The sequence below is a fragment of the Mastomys coucha genome, unplaced genomic scaffold (genome assembly GCF_008632895.1).
Source record: "Mastomys coucha isolate ucsf_1 unplaced genomic scaffold, UCSF_Mcou_1 pScaffold21, whole genome shotgun sequence".
NCBI lineage: Eukaryota > Metazoa > Chordata > Mammalia > Rodentia > Muridae > Mastomys > Mastomys coucha.
Window position 1 is genome coordinate 28959033 of NW_022196904.1, and position 16316 is coordinate 28975348.

Here is a 16316-nt window from a genome sequence, read left to right on the forward strand (position 1 = left end):
TTTTATTGTTTTCCAAGACAAAAACCTACACAATGCCTCCTCTATACATCTGCAGAATCAAAAATCATTTTCCTCCAAAAATAACTTGTAAGGAAGGCATTTAATGTTCTCGAATGAGGGTAGATGCTAAAACTACTGTTTGTTGACACCAGGCGATTTCAGATTGAACAGAGAAGTTGTCTCCAAATTAATGAGCCAGACATAATAGAACCCTGTCAAAATATTGATTTTATTTTATCCTACCTATTGTTGGCACTCTCCTCTAAGTTGGGGGAAAATATAATTTCTTCATTAGCATTATTGTTTGTTATTATTACATTAGCCACTGTTTATTATGGGAGAAGAACCTCTGTCACTTTCCAAGAAGACGATAGAACAGTAACGTGGAAATGTGTGACAAAAGACTAAAGCAAAGTGGAGAATATTCCCCAAACCATTTCTGTGATAAGCTGAAGTGCTCCTAAAGATGAGATAGAAACTGTTAGTTTCATAATACATGATACATGAATTTATATCTGTATTATATATTTGGGTGAAATCACTATCCCGACTAATACTCCAAATTAAAGTGATTAGAACCTGTTCCATACAGCTTACCTTATGATAATCAGATGAATAGCCAATATGTATTCACAGAATTAAATGGATAAAATTAGGGAGAAAACTCTTTACTAAGATCTATCCCTTTACTCTTTTTTTTAAGATTATTTTTTTGTGTTGTGCTTGTGTGTATGTATGTACACTATGTGAATGCAGTGCCCAAGGAGCCCAAAAGAAGGCATCATATCCCCTAAGACTGCAGTTATAGATATTTGTAAGCTGCCTTGTGGTTGCTGGGAATCAAACTCCAGTCCTCTGAAAGAGCAACCAGTGCTCTTAACCACTGAGTCATCTCTCCAGCCCTGGCTCCTTTATTCTTAAGGATAATTTTTATAGTGTTCTTAAGCCCCCTTTTCAGTTAATTCATTATAGAATTCGCTAAGGAGTGGGAAGCATTTAAGCAAGGTTTCCAAAAGTGTAATAGATGTCAAAGTTTTATTTCTGTGATTTTTCTATTAAGTCTTTACATTTTCATTTTAATATTTTGCATCTACATCACAGGATATGAAATATGGTGTATACAATGGGCAATTTGCACTGTTTACAGTTGTTTGATGAATTATTTAACCACTTAAAACCCAATGATGAGAAAAAGTTAACTTCCCGTAGAGCAGAAACGTAATTCATTTCTACTAAAAGTGAAATTAAATTAAACTTCACCACTGTAGTGATGGAAGCAATAAATCTGAAGACTGGATGGTACACACAATACCCACATCTGGATAGCATTCTTTTGGATGTGTAGGTACCATAAGCAAGCATCTGGTTTTCCTGCCACCTTGTTCCTTTTCCTCAGTGAGACAACTGTCCTTGACTCCTGGACAGTCTACAGGAAGAGGAGATTGTGCTCTCTTCAAAAGTCTAGGATGCTAAGACATAACAAAATCTCCCAGGAACCCTGTGGGACAGGGACCTGCTCACTTTTGGAGCTGTCACTCAACACCCTTGCAGTTTAACACACTGCCTGACAACAACATTGGCACAGAAAGAGATGAAAGCAGAAGAACACAGGAGCATTCTGCAGTTAAGCAGAGCCAAGAAACAGGACCCCTGGGAAACACTATGAAATCCAAGCTCACCCTCTCACCTCCAGACTGTGCAGAGCAAAAGGAGCCACTGCCACACACCACTCAACATGGTGATGTATCTGAGAACGCCACCATTAGGCAGTTTCAGCTTGCAAACATCAGACAGTGCACTCAACATGAAGGAACTAGGTCCAGGCCACCTGATTCCACCTAGACTGCACAAACACCTGATGTACATTCCTGCTGCCAGCAACAGGGGAAACTATTTACGGTCATCTTTCTTCCTTTCTTTTTCCCTTTCTACCTTCCTTCCTTTCTTTCTTTCTTTCTTTCTTTCTTCCTTCCTTTCTTTCTTTTTCTTTCTTTCTCTCTTTCTTTCTTTCTTTCTTTCTTCTCTCTTAGAAGCAGAAGTATTCTCTAAAACTTAATCAGCAAAAGTCATTTGTTATCAGTGTTGAGAATGTGACATACATATATAAAGATGCTAGTCTTCCATGCACCTGATGGAGTGCAGGTATGTTCTTGCCCACACCCCACAGACAGGATGCTCCCTGATGCAACTTTGAGACAGATCTAGTCTCGTGAGGGGGATAGTGAGGGTGGGGAATAAAATTCTCTCACACTTGTCAAAATCCCAAGGGACCATATTGTATACGGTCTGTCCTACCTAAAATATTGCTGTGTGGTGTGTGATTGTACAGCTGAAATATAGAGGATCCATGAGACCCAGGACACACACAGTTGGGAGTGGGAGCATGTGGACAGAGAAAGCCAGACATCACAAAACTGATTGTGAATCACAACACAACCTACCACACAAGAGAAGTCTATCATGCCTGTCTCCTATCTAACTTTGTTTTCTAACTCCACAATGTGCTGAACTTGGATTAAATCCCCCAGTGGATATATATAGTCTAGAGGTATGCTTCATTTAACAAGATGGAAGCCTGAGGAAGCTAAGAAGGAAAAACCTGCCTTGGGTGACAGGAGGAGACACAGAGCAGAGAAGACCACAGAGGACAAGAAAGAGACACTCCTCAACAGGGTGCACTCACATTTGAGAAAGACCATGCTATTCTTTAATGTGCTTCAGACACCCTGGCCTTCCTTTGCAAACCACTAAGCTCTCTCTGCCTCGTGTCTTTTGCACATTTTCTCCTCTGTCAGGAACTCTCTATGCTCTTTGCTTTGCTAGCTCCTTCTCACCCTTCATCATTCCCTAAGAAAGTGCCACTGATCTTCTTGCCAAAGATGACGTTTCCCCAAGGGACCTCTACTCTGGTCCTTCATAGCACTCAGGGTAGGAAATGGCAAGTAAATATAGGCTCTCTTCCTAGAGCAGCAGGACCCATGAATGCCAGCCTCTCCACTTCTATGTGCTCAGTGCCGAACAGTGACCAGCACACCGCAGAAACTCAGCAAATACCCATGGAGCACATCACAGTCCAGAGTGAACATGGAAAGGGATACAAGCTTCCCAGTGCACTCTGCTAACACCACACCCTACAGCCTCCTCCCAGCAGACCTGTGCTCAACCTGGGACTGCCATGAGAAGTTGGCACAGAGGTCTTCAAGATGGCTCAGATGGTCTGAGTCACTTACATCTCACCTCTCTGGAGAGATGTGTCCCCTTGGAATTCCGCAGACTGGACATCAGCCAGGCACAGTCAGACTCAAGGTTTCCTTGCCACAGGACCAATCTCAACTTCTTTGTCTCTTAGGACTAATGCTAGGTGCTTAGGAAAAGGCTGGCCACCTAGGTCCTGTTGTCTCCGGCAAAAGCTGGATGAAGTCTTTGGCTTCATGAACCCTTGAAAGTGGGAGCAGAGGTAAGAAACCCCTCCAGGCCTTGTTCAGCTTGGTGTTCCCTTGGGTGTGGGAATGTGTCCTGTGTCTGTGTATTGCTCCAGAGGACAGCTTGACAAAGGAGTGAGGTGCAGAAGGGCAGGAAAGCACAGCCTCCTGGGGATCCGCAGTCCCCACTCAGGAATAGGAGATAAAAGCCATACTTCACTATCATTCCGGGCCTCATACTTAAGGTGTGTTAAGAACAGAGATGGAGGATGATGTCATTAGAATACGTCTCCTCCCCCTTTAGGGTTCAAAAAGTGAGTATAAGCGGACCTTTATTGTCACCTTCTGAGCCTGGGTCTCCACTGCTGTTTTCTAGGAAACCATTTGTGTGGCTAGACTTAAGGCAGATGTCGAGAGTCTCTTTCTGGGGACTTGTACAGCCCTTGTGACACTAATACTGAGAGCTCTGCGATGCCCCACTAACAGCTCAGCCCTTGGTAAGACACCACAGATGGCAGAGTGTACTGAGGGCTGACTTAAAGGACACTTGGCAGTTCAGCCCCAAGGTCCTCCACTTCATAAGCATGGGATGAGTGCTAGGCATTTGTTTCCAGGGCTTGGCCTTTGACATCACCTGGAGGAGATAGGATTCAGTGCCCATACCATATCCCTGCACACTGGAATTTCCAAGCCACATTGGTATTCCCCTCCAGCAGGAGAAAGTTAGCCAGTAACCTGACTTTCATCTCTGGGAGCAAGAACAGGAGTTTTAGCATGTGTGGTGTATCTGGGAACACAAGAGCTACGGGTTCCATGAATCAGGTATGAAAATCAGGGAAGTGTGTGTGTGTGTGTGTGTGTGTGTGTGTGTGTGTGTGTGAAGACTGTTCAGATGGAGCCTAGAACCTAAGAGAGCATTCCTGCCTTCACTCTGCTTTTCTTTGGGTACAGCAGCTCCACTTTGGTTCTTTGGGTTTCTTGTTTGTTCTATCTCATTTCCAGGAATTGAACACAGAGCCTCGAGCACGTTAGGAAAGTGGAGACTGAGTATCATCCCTGGCCTCTTTTTTTTTCCATTTTTAAGAGTCTAGCTAAGTAGCCCATGCTGGCCTCAAATTTTCAATCTTCCTGCCTCAGCTACCCCAGGATCTGTGTTAATAGACCCTGAACCTCCCATTCTGGCTAAGTGTTATTATATTTCCACAGCATCAATTTTACTAGGATTTAATATACCTAACAATGAATGAATGCATGAATGAATGAATGAATGAATGAATGAAAACAGCTCCTTGGATTTGGAAAAAGATGAAGAATAAGATATTCTCATCATGATTCTGGAAGTAAGCATGTGCATTTGTAAACATTACATACACTTGTACACACGTGACTTCCACACGTCCTCATGTGGTGTATACAGTATGTGTCTACGTGTATCTGCCCATGTGTGATGTGACACGTGTCTGCCTGTGCGTGCTGAGGATGCCTAGGAGCCTGTGCTAACCTTTAGAGGCCTAGACTGAAAACCATTGTTTAGAGAAGACAGCAGGCCCCACCCCCACTCCAGACTCTGTGTTGAACTAAGCTGACCCTTTAAGATGTGTCCTCAGAAACAGAAGAAATCAATCTGCCGATCTTTATTGATCCCCAGGTAAATAACTCAGAAGACTAGCCCAGGCCACAAAGGCAAGCAAGCCATTTCTGTGGGCTATGCAGTGATCAGCACCCTAAGCTCTAGGATGAGTGCATTTCAAACAGTCAACAAATTCTAGAAGGCAGGCAGTAGTGCTGCCTCCGAACTCCTTGAATAGCTGGGCCCTTCTCTTTTCATTCTGCTGACTTTGTGAAAGAGAAAGAAATATCCCAAGGTTGCCAATGGGAAGATGAAGACTTGAAGATCAAAATGATATGCTTACCAACTAAATGGAGGTGGAAGGGGTGGGCGTGGAGCTCACTCCCCTCTGACTGGCCCCGAGCCCCTTATCACTGTGCAGCACTGCTTCGGAACAAGACGAAACAAAGCAAAAGCTTCAAGAGGCTCTTTCTTACTCTCAAACTGAATGTTTGTGGCTCAGTAATGAGAGTATCTCAGTTGTGCAAGGAGGGGGAGATGGCGCCTAAATATTAAATTATGTAAAAAATGAACTTAGAGCTAGTGGTGTATCAAGCAACATGTGTGTGCCACATAACCCTGGTGAAAAAAATTAACATATCAAGTACACACAAAGACTCCTGTAGAGTCTGCTTTCAGGAGCAATGGCAAAGCTAGTGAGAAAATGCCCAAGCTTGCCTCCTGCTCATCTAAAGGTTAACGCTTCATCTATGACTGAGAATAGTGAAGGGACCATCATAGCGCCCCAAGTCCAACAAAAATAAATTATTTTTATTCCCTCACCTTTGAGAAGATGAGAGAGTCAAGATGTGTGCACATTGAAACACAAATAATCACGGCTGGATTTTGCATCAGATTCTGCTGACCGAGATGCATTCCATCCCAGCCTCCCATCCCGAGGACCAGCATGGGAGGCCAGGCTCCACTGCACCAGAATACAAGAGGCAGATTCCAACTGGAATGCCTATTCTGAGGATGAGAGCAACTGAGGACCACACCTTCTTTAGATCAATGAACAAATTATTTTATTGAATGCAGTAGCTGGAGATCACACACAAAAATTGCATGACTCTTATCTCTGTCATAGCATCATGAAAAGAAAGAAAAACTCTTATTCACCACAGACCCCTGTGCTCCCCAAGATCCACACATGGGCCTGAAATTCTCCACCTGAGCAGCTAGCTTCCAAATCCTGCAGACAACATCACCGGGATCCAGGTCTTGTCAACCTTTTGAGACAGGGTAGCAAATATGAGGACCAAGTTGCAGGTATCAGTGAGATTAAAGGACAGACTGTCAAGATGCAGCCAGCTCTTCCAAAAGAGTTTTGAACATGTTTTGTATCCTAAGGTCTGGAATACGTTACTTGACCTCGTGGTTAGAACATAAACATGCCAATAAGCCCAATACACATCACACACAGCCCCCTAGAAACAGGTCAGTCACCTCAGGTACATCACACTGGTCAAACAACCAGGCCCCGTCCCAGCCTACTATGTAACACTCTCAGAAGACCACTGTGTTGTTCCCAGGATGACAGTAGTTGCTAAGAGAAAAAGAAGATTGCTACCTTAACATACTTTGTAAACATATTTGTAGATATGACAATTGACCTCGTCATCTTGCTTAGACTATTTCTTCTGCCTTCAAAATATGACAGAAAGAAATTATAAATAGATTTAATATTGCAATGCTCTCTCCCCTCCCAAATCATACTTTAACTAAAGACTTTCCCAAAAATTAATAAGAATACTTTCAGAATAAATGTATATGCAAAGAGTTGAAAGAGCCAAACAAAGGAAGTGGAGACTGATACAATTTTTTTTTAATGTGGCTTTAAAAAAACACTCAGAGAAAGTAAATATTAAGTTGTCAAATCAGTGGCTAAAGAAAAGAATTGCAGACAGCAGACAGACTGACCGGCCTTTCCCTTGACAGACAGTGCCTTCGAAGTCTGTGGGCACTCCAGGCAAGAGGATTCTGAACACCCAGAACTCCCAAGAGGTTAACTTGGAGTAGGACACAGCAAGAGCAAGAAGGGCAGCTTAGCCAGCCCTGCATAGAGCAGCCTTCTGCTATCAGAGGCCTCAGCTGACAGATTAAACCCTTACATATCCACATGTGGTCGTTTTTCTCCCTCCCACATTCCCACACTATTATCCTCAATCTTTGGGACTTTTCTTGGGTTGTTGGCGGGGGCTGCTACCCATCCAAGCTGATCATGCCCACCACCCATCAGGTGGCAATGGTGGTGACTGAAGTTTCTCAGGAGCTGCAGAGACCCGACATGAGTTTAATTAGTGGATCCAGTCCTGTTCCTCTGAGAACCAGTGTGTTCGGAGCATTCTCTAGCCTGCCGAAACAGCAGCTTGGCATCCAGGAGCCATAACCCCAAATCAGAGCTATGCAATGAAGGGGAGGGGAATAACCCAGGCCCTTGCCTTGTCGTTCCTGACCCCATCTCTTCTATAGACTTCCTACAAACCCCACTCTAGCCTTAATAATCAGCTTTGGCTGATTAGATGGAAAGGATTTTTGTTTTAGTATTTAATAAAGAATTAAAATCCTGGAAGAATGAGTCACATTTGCCTCTCGTAAACAGGAAGATAACCTTCTAGATATTTTAAAGGCAGACTAAGGAGCAAACCACTCAAAGTGATGATATTTTCTTTATATGTAGAATCTATGCACATTGTGATCTATGGGCTGTCTCTACAGTGACTTCAGTTGATGGGAATTTCCGAATATTTTCTCCCTCATGCGAATAAATTTACAACAATGCATATGTTCATTAAACAACCAGTTGTGGTTTCTGGTTTTCACTTCTATTTTAAAGGGGAATTGATATTTCTTTGAAAGATGATTTGTAGAGAAAAACAGGGAGGATATAGGCAAGAGTAAGACCAGAAGCTGCACCAGCCAGAGTAGCTGTCTTCAGATCTCTTGGCTGCAACACTTTGTCATGCACTCAGTTTGCCCCTGGGAAACTGCATTGCCCTGATGGCTAATGGCCTGAACGAGACCCCCAAAGGGTGGCATGTGGCATCCACAGAGACCCAACATCAAACACTACTTGGCAGGTACTAACCACCTCGGTCTCTAAGGTCCTTGGGGCTTCTAGGCAGCACACTCTGTTATGTTAACACATGCCCCTGAGCATTACCTGAGCTGTTCTATGAACCAAAGTCCCTAACTAAGAGGCAGGAAAGTCTGTAAGGGAAGCAACCAGGCATAATGGCTCTTGTCTATAATCTCACCACTTGTGGGACTCAGCCAGGACTACACAGCAAGACCCTGTCAACTAAACAAGTGCAAGCCCAAAACAAAGATTGGGAATCACGTTGGAACCTTAGAAAATAAAAGTCATTCTAACCAAAGTTGAATAGGCCATTCTGGGTCTGTGATTAATCTTAATGTTTAGAGAATCTATGAATTTGCTTTCACAGTTCTCTCACCTCTCTCTCTCTCTCTCTCTCTCTCTCTCTCTCTCTCTCTCTCTCTCTCTCTCTCCCTCTCTCTCTCTCTCTTTCTCTCTCTCTCTCAGAGCTGGCAAGCCAGCACCTTGGTGGATGAGCCATCATGGGGAGAGAGAAGGTAGGATCAGAATGCAGGCACGAGCCTACCTGCGCCTCAGTATCCAAAGAACCAACTAAACAGGACCCAAGTAACCAAAGCATATATGGACTTGGATAGAAAGCTCTCAAGTTAACATCAGTTCAAGCCTACATGGTCATTTTTCCTGTGTCAAAATGGCACTTAATTTTCTCATATACTGAAAATAGGAATTTCAGCCATATACTGAAAATAGGAATGGGGAAGGGCTTAGGAACTGCCCTTCATGCTTTCAGGCCTCCATCTCTCACTACTCAGGAAGCATCTGCCTAGCTCTCTGACCCACCCAGCTGTGGGATCCTGCACTTCCTGGACCAGGCTTGCTGTTGTGTCTATGACCTTCTTGCCTTCTCCTTGGCAGCTCCTAGTGTGGGAGGGGGCAGATGAATATAGGGCAGAAACATACTTCACTACCTTAGAGTCCAGTGGGGGCAAACACCACATGAGCCAACTACCTCCCTCCCTCACTGCCTCAGTTGGCCTTCATGAAACTCAGAATAAATATAGAACCTGCCCTCTTAAGGAAGTGCATAGTAAGAGCTCAAAAACAAATGACTGTCATTATCCTGCCAATGGGGTGTCCAGCCTCATCACAGTGCCTGAGCACTGTCACTTAAAGCTTCCTGGTTTCTATGTGGTCCAGGGACACTGCTCTCCCCCCACAGAGCCATTTTAAAGATATAATTGGTATCCTGGTTTACATGTGGCCCAGGGACCGAGCTCTCACCTACATGGCCTTTTTAAAGGTATAATTGTTATTCAGAAACATTGGAATTGAGCCCACATTTTGCACTGGACAGCCTTTTATTCTTCCGTGTATTTTTACACAATGAAATGATGCCCAGATTACTCCTGCAGGTTCCACTCAAGAACCCATCCTCACAGAAATCTGGCTTCTTTTAAGGCAGTACAGGGAGTCTCCATGTCTAGGGCCTCTCCAGCAAGCCTAGCATGTATGGAAAGCTGAGTAGAGAAGGCTCTTCAAAGTTACTCAAAAGCAAGAGGTAGAACAGAGGCCACAATGAAGAGTGCCTCCAACAGCCAGGAAAAGCGGCCCAAAGCAGAGCTCTCCCCTCACCATGCTGCTCAAGGCAGACAATCAGCAGGAGTCTATGAGTGGCCCAGGCTGGCCCAAGGAAGCTCTACTCTAGGCCTTTCTGGGGTCCACAGCAGATGGCTTGCTACATGGCTCAGCTTTCTGAGGTGGCTTTGACCTCTGTCTGCCTGTATTCAGAAAATACAAAATAAAGTTGAATGTGAATGTGAGAACAGTATTGCCCAGGGTCCACATCCTAAGGACAAACCCTTGTAGTTCCTTATTCTTTCCATAACGATCCTTCTACCTGACATGCTCAGGGACAAACTCACTGCTCTCACTACTCTCTCGTGCACACTGAAATTGTGAGTGAAGAGGGTATCATCTCAGAGGAAGTACTTCTAACAGGCAGCACTCCCCCACCCCACACCTCACTGTGTGTGTGCATGAATGTTCATCGCATATATGCCATATACTGACCTACTGTTCCCACACAAGACCCCGGTTATAATAACCAAAAGTCACCTCCTAGCTTAGCTCTTTCTGACCACACACATTATTGGCTTACCATTCTAGGAATGCACAAGGTAACATAACAGTTGGCCAAAAGCTTCAAGATATGAAAATCAGTCCATTTTCTTGGCAGAGCTTCTTACAAAACTTTCTCCACAACTCCATGGTCTCGCTACCCAATTGGAGAGAGCCTCTGTACCCATCTCCTACTATGGTAGCCGCATCTTAAGCAGCAAGCCCTTGAAGAGGGATTGCAATGCCACGGTAGAGGGCAGGTATGGGCTCCAAGAAGAAGAAGGAGGAGAAGAGGAAGAAGAAGAAGGAGGAGGAGGAGAAGGAGGAGGAGGAGGAGGGGGAGGAGGAGGAGGAAGAAGAGAAGGAGAAAGAGGAGAAGAAGAAGAAGAAGAAGAAGAAGAAGAAGAAGAAGAAGAAGAAGAAGAAGAAGAAGAAGAAGAAGAAGAAGAAGAAGACACTGATAGTTCAGACACTTTGCCAAGGTTAGGGACTTTATTCTTTTTTTTTTTTTTTCTTTAGAATGCAGCCTCTACAACCAGAGAGATGGTATAAAATATCAAGGGAAGATGTTTTGCTACACAATCTAAGACCTTACCTGGAGACACTATGAAGCTGGGCTCAGCACTCCATGACTTCCGGTCCCAGCAGGTAGGCTGAGGGGAGGGCATTTCTGTCCTCAGCATGGCCCCAAAATGACCTACTGGAAACTCACTTATGATTTAAATTTGCATCAAGTCTCACTTTAAATAATGTTAAGAACAAAATGCAAGCTGATATTTCAGCTTACTTAAAAGGCTTATTAAAAACACTAAATCTAAAGATCTTAAAAAGCTGTAATTGTCCTCATTGAAACTAGAAAAATAAATCTATTCTGCTTTCTTCTTTTATGTTCCCCTTCTTTAAAAAAGAAAAAAAAAGAAGAAAAAAACAAATTCATCTATATTCTCACGAGCATCATTGCTGTCTTTTTTTCCCCTTTCCATTCAAGGCACTTTAAAAACACCTGTGCCATTCATAGACAACTTTTGAGCAAAAGGCAGTCATGCTTGGGGAAGGCTGTTTAACTGATTTCCTGATGTCAGAGATAAGCTCATCTTGCTCTAAAAGTAAGATGGAGTTTGGAGCTCACATGAAAGGGCTTTGGGTTTTATGGGTCTGAGCTGATGAAATTTCCTTGCTTACCTGAGGCAGAAGAGACAACCCGATGGGTCAGCTTTGGAGGCTTGGCAAACATTGCATATCCAAGCACTGCCTTCAGCTCCCCAGGGGCAGATCTGACCAGTAGGGCCACATGTCTTGACCAGTTCCTATCTTTTCCCATTATGGAGTCTATTGGCCTCTGGCTTGGACCAACCCACCATGACAGTGGTTCCATGCCTGCCCTGAGCCTTCTGTGAAGACAGCTCTGACCAGCAGTTAAATTGCTGAGTTGTAAGGATCTAAAGCCTGCTCAGAAGTTAAACACTCCAGGCATAGAACACAATGGGTTTTCAGAGCACTGGTCCAAGAGAATGCAAATGTATTGAAAGCATTTTTTTTCTCCAGGTTTTACCTAATTACCATTTATGTCTCCAGGAACTGTTTCCCCAGCCCAGTTTAGGGTGAAAGCATTTTAAAGACTTTCTCTGTGGATGACATATGAGGCACTAACCTTTTTTCATGTGCCCAGATGTTAAGTTCATTTTTATCACATTTATGCAAATTTCATTTGAACAGTAAATCAAAAGAAATCTTAAATCATCGTACACTATTTAAAAATCAACACTAAAGCCAGTTTACTCGAAGCTATCTCTAACATAAAGTCACGGTTAATGAACTGAGTACCAGAGTTCCTCTTTCCATACAATGGCTATAACAAGACCTAAGATCCTCAGCATCTTCCAAACATCTGAGCACTGCTGCCCGTTCACTCTCGAGAGTCCAGTTTCCCCAGACTAAGGATGCTCTGTACATCAAAGCCTTCCAAAAGTTTTCCAAACTTTGGGAAATCAGGGGAGCCTCAGTCCAGGAGTCTGACAACCACACTAGTGTCTATGTTAGGCCCACCAATGTGAAACCTGGGCTCAGTGACCACGCTTTTGGTAGCTGACTCTTTGTCGGTCAGGTGGGGGGTGGGGGAGGTAATTCCTAGGACGCTGTGTCCTGATTGTCGGGGAGCTGGGCAGAGTGCTATCATTACCAACAACTCAGCCAGGCGGGTAATGGTGGGATCAAGAGACATTTGCACAGCTATCAGGATGACATCATAGCAAAAGCAGCCTTCAGCCAAAGCCCTAGGCTCTCTTAGAGTAGAGGCCAAAGGGCTGTGGGGGGGGGGGGGGGGGGGGGGGGGAGGTGCCCCCTGCAACTCCCAGAGCTGAAAGCCATGCTAGGTGGTGGGCCTTGCCCACAGCCAAGTTCCCAGGCAGGCCCAGAAATGGGAAGGACAGCAGGAGTCTTCTCCAACGCAAGCCACTTTCCCCCTCCATCCTGCTCACTGCAAATACTACTACTAATAATGACATATTATGCATTTTTTTTAACAATTTGAAATTGTGAAGCCACTTCCCTGACCAGGGTGGAGCCGGCATGCCATGCCCTCAGCTGCATCTCTGCTGTAGAATTTAAAGCATTTCCAACCGAATTGTCAATCTGTTGGTGGTGACCCTGTCTTAGGCAAAACAGCTCTCACTCTGTTTTCCAAGCAATAGAAACAGAGGACGCTGAAGGGGAAGGCAGACTAGAATGGAAGCCTTCCTACTCTTGTTTTGGTTGCTTTTCTTCCTTTTAAAGAACAGCAAAACACAGGCGCGCACACACGAGCGCACGCACACACTGAAACACAAACCTTAGAATAATGGGGGAGGCATTTGGCGACAAACTGCATCCGCGGCGCGGCGCGACAGGCAGCCAACCCCGCTCACTCGCAGCTCAGCTCTCCACGCAGCGGCAGCGACGGCGGCAGCGACGACGGCGACAGGGACCCGTTACCCTCCCAGAGAACCACTATGCCCAACTCTCAACTGTGTCTCCGAGATCTCCTCTTCAGGCTTGCCTCAACTAAGCGCGTGGCCCAGTCACCTCACCTCGCCGGAAAAGTGAAGAGACGGGGTTGGGAGTTGTGGTTTTTTTTAAAAAAAAAAAAAAAAAAAAAAAACAGCAAAAAGCAAAACAAAACAAAAAAGTTCCTCGAACATCCAGCCCAGCAGATGCAATTCTCCCGCCCGCTGCACACTCTCACCCGAGCCAGCAGGGCACTCGCCCCCAGCACTGCGCCCTCACCTCGGGGCGCGCGGAGGCCACCGCAGGGCACTTACTTGGCACTTGCTTTTGAGTGTGCAGGTCGTCGCGGTTTTCACTTGGGTTTTCAAATAAGTTTCAGGGAGGAAGGAGGCAAAAAAAAAAAAAAATCCAATTATGCAAATGGACTCCGGCCGGGGGAGGCGCGCGTTGAATCTGACGCTGCTACTGTATGAGTTCTTGGAGCAGCCCCGGCCCGGCAGATTTATGGGGGCGCGTCACTGCTACGCCAGGTCCCGCCGCCGGAGCATCTCGAAGTTAATTAAAGCGGTAATGTCCACTTTCCTGGCGACCCTCCGTGCGTGGGCTTACTATTTCACCCTCCAACATGACCCGGGAGGGGACATGGATGTGCTCCCCACGCCCTTCTTCTTTCTCTCTTCTTCTTCCCCCTCTTCTGCCTCTCTCTTTCTCTCCCTCCTTTTTCCTCTCTTTAAGTCGCCTGCCTTGCACTCAGTGAACAATGAACAAAGATGTGAGTGATGGGGAAAGATCGCCCCCCTCCCAGCCCAAGCAGCGAGCGAAGCTGGTCTCAAAGTCAAAATCCAGTTGTTAAAAACTGAGAAAGAAAACCGGGGTCTCCACGCTAAGCTCCCTTTCTACACACATAGACACGCACGCACACATATGAGCAAGCACACCCCACCCCAAGTTCACCTAAGCCCTGCCTGGAGACCTAGGGACCGTGGGGGAAAAGCCAAGGCCCCGGCGCGCAGGGCTGCCCAACTCGCGGAGGACACGAGGGGACAGCAGGGACAGGGAGCTGTGCTCGCTCGGGCCAAGATCATTTCCCGAGCCCCTCCCAGTCTGCTACCCCCACCACTACCCTCCGGCCCCCTCCCGACGTCTACACCGATCGGCCTGGCCCCGCGGCCCCGCTCCGGCTGCAGCCGGCCGGATGCGCTCAGCAAACGCGGCCCCTGTCGGATTTCTGCTAAACTGCAGAGCGGCGGCGGCAGCTGCCCAGAGAAGCGCAGGAGGAAGCGAAGGCCAGCTCGGCGCGCACTCACCCCGCCTGGCCCGCTAGTCCAAAAGCCGGTGCCCCGAGCCGCCCACCCGCGCGCACCTCCGAGGCTACACACGCACCGCGCGCTGGAGCCCCGCAGGCAGGGACCGCGCGTAGCCGCCGTTATTTTCCGCTCAAGTGAAAACTAAGGCGGCTGACGAATCACGTCTCCTGCGAGGCACCCGTTAGACAAAACAATATCCTGCAAACAAAACCCGGCCACCGCTGCCACCCGCGCGCCAGGCCGGGACCCCGCCCTGCTCCTCCCAGGCCCCAGCCCCTGGCTTCTGCCCGCACCGACCCCAGCCTTCCACGCTTGCATCCTTCCAGGAGAGAACTCGGGGACTTGAGTGTGCGCTCGCCAAGAGGCAGACAAACAGGAAGGACTCACAAATCAGGAGTGAAAAATGGGGGCCACTTAACTTTCCACCTGTCCCTAGAGAAACCTTGCGGGAATTTCCTCCGAAGAGTTAAAGGGAGGGGGGCACACAGACTCTCTCTCTCTCTCTCTCTCTCTCTCTCTCTCTCTCTCTCTCTCTCTCTCTCTCTCTCAATCTCTCTCTCTCTCTTTCCTTTCTGTAACTTCCACAGCGCTAATTTCCACCTTCCCTCACTTCTCATACCTCCATGTATGTGGAGATAATCTATATTGTAATTGTTTGCAAAATTGCAACAGATGGGAGCATCGAGATCTGGACACTTCTACTCATCAAAGAAAACCCTCTTTTTTATTTTTATTTTTATATTATTATATTTTGCCTAAAATATATCTTGAGTCCCGCCTACGACTGTTTTCCTTAATTCATCTTCAAATTTAAAATAAAAATGCCTTGAAGCAAACAGAAAGGCTTATTAGCGACGTTCATTCTCGCTCCAGCCTTGGGCTGGGCTGAAGATGAGCCCCCCCCCCCCGCAAAAATGCTCTTCCCAGGACCACCCCCCAGCGGCCCCCTCTCCTGGATGCTACCCCTCCTGCCCCCCACCACACACACACACACACATTCGGCCGCACTCCTTCACTCTGATTGGCCTCGCGTTTCCAGCTCCGGACTGGCCGGCTCATTTCCCTCCATAACCTGTTACTTATTTATTTATTTCTGTGTCTCAGGCCCCCACGGGCCCCCGGGACCTGGGCCGAACTGGGGCAGGTGCTGAGGGCGGCGCACGTGTATGCTGGCTCCTCTAAGGTCTCGGGGTCCTGGGATCACCACCCCCCCAGGCACCTCGGCCGGGCCTTGCCCGGCTCTTAGGACGCAGGAAGCCGATGCAAACACAAAATGGCAGGTCTTGGCCGCCCTCTACACCCTCAAGTTAGGCACCCCGTAAGCATCCTATAACTTTGATTTAAAAAAAAAAAAAAATTGCCAATTACCCCCTGATTCCTAGGTGGAGTGCAGATCGCACCACGTACGATAGTGGGGCGGGGGGGAGGCGAAGATAGCCGGGGACCGCCCCCCACCCCCCAGCCCCCCGGCACTGAAGCAAACGGCTAAAGTCGCTGGAGAAGTTTCCGCCGCGCAGCCTCCCCTCTCTCTCGACTCCCCCGGCCCCCGACCCTGCGGAAAGTTTCCCCGGCCGTGAGCTGAGGCCGGGAGCGCAGGCGGGAGGCGCGGGCCGGGCCGGGTGGACGCCGGATCCCACTGGCGCGCTGAGCGCTCGGCCCTGGGGACTCCCTTTCAAAGTAACGGTCCCGGGACTGCGACTGCGGTGGGGAGGCGGCAGCCAGGGCGCGGGTCCCGCTCTCCGCCGAAGTTCTCCAGCGCCATTCGATGCTGGGTGGCCGCCTCTACTCGGTTTTCCTCCTCTTGTTTTTTTTTTTTTTTT

General features: G+C 47.1%; 1 protein-coding gene across 16 annotated transcripts in view; it reads right to left on the reverse strand.

The window, feature by feature from the left end:
• Znf536 (zinc finger protein 536) overlaps positions 1–16316 on the reverse strand; it is a 455136-nt gene that overhangs the window by 437264 nt on the left and 1556 nt on the right. Inside the window, exon 1 of one of the 16 annotated variants that reach the window (XM_031386236.1) lies at positions 15865–15974. The exons of 8 other annotated variants lie outside the window; for them this stretch is intronic. The gene's annotated coding sequence lies outside the window, so the exon portion shown is untranslated. 7 more of the 16 variants (XM_031386231.1, XM_031386235.1, XM_031386237.1 and 4 more) reach the window with 7 other exon arrangements.